The following is a 3,742-nucleotide window of genomic DNA, read 5'->3' as shown; positions in this document are numbered from 1 at the left end:
GACCAAAAAAAACACTGAGAAACTACACTTACTCTAGATGGCAGTCGGTGGTTAACGGCTGGGCGAAGTAAAAAACTGAGGTGACTGGTGGAACTCCTTCTCCCTTGCCGTGGGTCGGTGGAATATGGGAGTTCTTGTTGGTACTGAGGGAAGCATGGGTATATATACAAATTTCAGTACCGAACAAGGGTTGGGAAAAAGAGGGGTTGAAAGTGGGGCAGTGAGAGAAGGGCGAAAGTAATGACTAAAAACGAATTCGTTTTTAACGTTAAGTTCGCGGAGGAAAATAAAAAAACTGATAGCAGAAACGGATAGAGCATACTTGGAAACATAGAAGTAAAAAAAAGATACGTGATTTTATGTTTAGAATTAGCAAAATAGGAAAAAGGTCTTTAAAAAAAGAAGTAGAAAAATAATGTCTTGCTCATAAAAAAAAGTGACAGGGAAACTACAACCGCATAAGGGTAAAAAAATAGTAGAAAAAAAAAAAAATAGAGTAAAGCTAATTGATTATAGTAAATGAAACAAGTTTTTAAGTAGAAAGATAGAAGAGCGTAGTTATGTACAAGAACGGTTGTAGCGGATGGTGCAGGTAGTTGGAGCAGGTAATGAAAAGGGAAAACCGTACCTTTGGTGACGTCACATAGCAGATCGTTACGTTGGTTTGAAGTTTCGGGAATAAACTACGCTGTATGTTGTATGTTGATATCAACAGGCATTACTATATTAAAGATTTTGAAGCTCTATGTCTTTTAGAATCCAAATAAGAAGTTGGTGGTTATAAAATGTAAAAAGGGGTTGACGATATGTTGTTGAGTACGGAAACAATTGGTATAAAACAAACTTTTGCGGTTAAACAAGTGGGACCTCCAATTGAACTAATAGGCCTCGGTTTATTAAATAGATTTTTGGTATTTAAAAATATCCGTATAATTTATGGTAAATGGTAATAGAAAATACTACAAATGGCGTGGTGAGCGCCATCTGTAGTACGATGCTACATTTGAGGATTACATATGCTCCAACAAGGTCCATTTAAAAATATGGATATCTACTTGCTGAAACGAATCCCGGCGTAGCTAACCTCAACGTGATAGGCACGTTACCATAATCGAATAAAATAATTCGAAGTGGTCTGTATTCTGTCGAAACTGCCAGACGCGGATCGCGATTTCGATCTTTGTGGATCTCATCAGCGCGTCGCAGACAGCTCCGACAGAACACAGACCACTTCGAATTATTTTGTTCGTAAATGGTAATATTGCTTCAAACTTTTCAATTTTGTTGAGTTAAACGTTTAACTGGTTATCATGATCGAAAATTGATGGAAGTAATATTCCTGCTTTTGCATAAGAAAGTGATTCCAAAATATTAGATACCTCTTTTTGAACTAGATTTGTAATCTGAATGAGCGAGGTAATTACATTAAGCATACGAAGTACTATAATATTTTCGCTGCTATTTGCCACGCCACGTGCTACGTTACATGCATTTGCTACTTCGGTGTGAAATCTGGCTAAGATTTAATATTTTTAAAGATTAAANTTTTCAATTTTGTTGAGTTAAACGTTTAACTGGTTATCATGATCGAAAATTGATGGAAGTAATATTCCTGCTTTTGCATAAGAAAGTGATTCCAAAATATTAGATACCTCTTTTTGAACTAGATTTGTAATCTGAATGAGCGAGGTAATTACATTAAGCATACGAAGTACTATTCCATTTTCATGAATCTCATTTGTATTATTTTTTACTAGTTTGCAAATTTTATCGAAGTATCTTTTTATTAGTTTTAACTTTGTTAATTGTATCTTTAAAGTTGGATAAAAGTATTTGTGTAAGATGGCTTTATTCTGTTAATATTGTAAGCGTTTCCTTATTTGAATTCTATAATTCGGATATTAATTTATCATATTTGATGGCATCGTTGTCGTCCGAAATAACGTGTGTAAACCTCTTTCAAAAAAGTTGAACTAACCTCTTTTGATACGTTTAGCAGGCAATAAGAATTTAATTCCCTGTATATCTTATTCTAATTTTGTTATTGTTAGGTTGTGATCGTTAGTTAGTGCATTGAAAGTTAAAGACGTAGTAATGGTAGAAAGTTATGTAATTGAAATACAATTTTTCAAAGACGGTTTCTTATCTGAGGGAAAACATTTGGTAGCGTCAAAGTTGGAAAACGTGGTGCAAGTGTTAGAATTGAAAGGTGGATACGACAAACTTGTAATAACAGGTTATTTAGTAAACGAGAAGAGCGAATCGGACTATTTAGAAATCGAATTTATATAAAAATGTATTCCATATCCTACGAGTTGTATCAAACAGAAAGGCAAGCCCTCGTTATTAATTTGTAGAGAGCAAGACTATCCGATGATTTAGATAGAGTCAAAGTTGTGTGTTCGAAGTTGGGTGTTGAAGTACCAAAGGAGGTATTCAAGTGGCTAACAATGTTGCAAGAGTCATCGTTTGATATTTTATATTTCATTTTCGAAATAAAACGACGGTGTGATACATTCGTTAATGATCCTTTTAAAAGCATGTGGTGAAAAAGTGGAGAAAACGACGGTGTGATACATTCGTAAATGATTTTTTAAAAGCATGTGGTGAAAAAGTGGAGATAATCGGCGATGATGTCCAATTCATTTTGAATGAAACTATTGAAGGGTTGGTGTTAAATCGCAATTGTTTTTCTTTTCTATGTTTTAACTTAATAATATTTATTGATAATAACAAACTAATTCTATTAAGCTCAAAGGCTTACAAAAGGATGACAGTGATTTGATTGCACTTATAGTTTTGAAGTTGATTTGGCGTATATTCTGTAAAGAATATTACTATCAATAACCTTCCTCTGCTATTATAAAGTAAGCAACAATAAATCCATAAATAAAATAATAAATAAACTATTCTCTTTTACCTTAACCTTCTTACTCCTCTTACTGTCAAATATACACTAGACTATATGTAATACAACACTTAAAATACAGCAGGAGAAACTGATTACACGAGCGATCACACGATGTCGCTCTATGACCTCCAATGGAAACAAATACTAATTACACGCGAAACGATGTATATTTTCTAAAGGAAATGTTGACAAACGGATCGATTCTAGCCAAGAACAAATGATCCTCCATCGTTAACATAAAGAAATCGTACAGAACACTATTAAAGTGAGTAGATGATTTAGTAATGGTTGTAGGATACGCAACCGAAATATTTGGAAAAATGTATAAAGCTAATCAATTTGTTCCGGCTTCCATATACTTTAAGTTCGAACATTAACGGTCGTCACCAGACAGTGGTTGGATAGAAGAAAGCATTTTACGAGAAGGAACGGAAAAGGCTCCAGGCTGGCAAAGCGGTCCTGACTCAGGCAAACGACCATCAACTAATGTGGAGGATAATAAGAAAATTTACTCATTATTAATGTTAATAACTCAATAAATTGTAACAGCAGAAACATTCGGTGTTTTAAAATAATTCGAAGTAGTCTGTATTCGGTCAAAACTGCCAGACGCGGATCGCGATTTCGATCATTTTGGATCCCATCAGCGCGTCGCAGACAGCTCCGACAGAACACAGACCAACTTTTACCTGCTGTTTTAACAGTGCGTTTTAGAAAATACCACAAATGGCGCGGTAAACGCCATCTGTAGTACGATGCTACATTTTAGGATTACGTATGCTCCAACAAGGTCCATTTAAATATATGGATATCTACTTGCTGAAACGAATC

The sequence above is a fragment of the Agrilus planipennis genome, unplaced genomic scaffold (genome assembly GCF_000699045.2).
Source record: "Agrilus planipennis isolate EAB-ADULT unplaced genomic scaffold, Apla_2.0 scaffold301, whole genome shotgun sequence".
In the NCBI taxonomy this organism is placed as follows: domain Eukaryota; kingdom Metazoa; phylum Arthropoda; class Insecta; order Coleoptera; family Buprestidae; genus Agrilus; species Agrilus planipennis.
Note: the sequence above shows the minus strand (reverse complement) of the source record.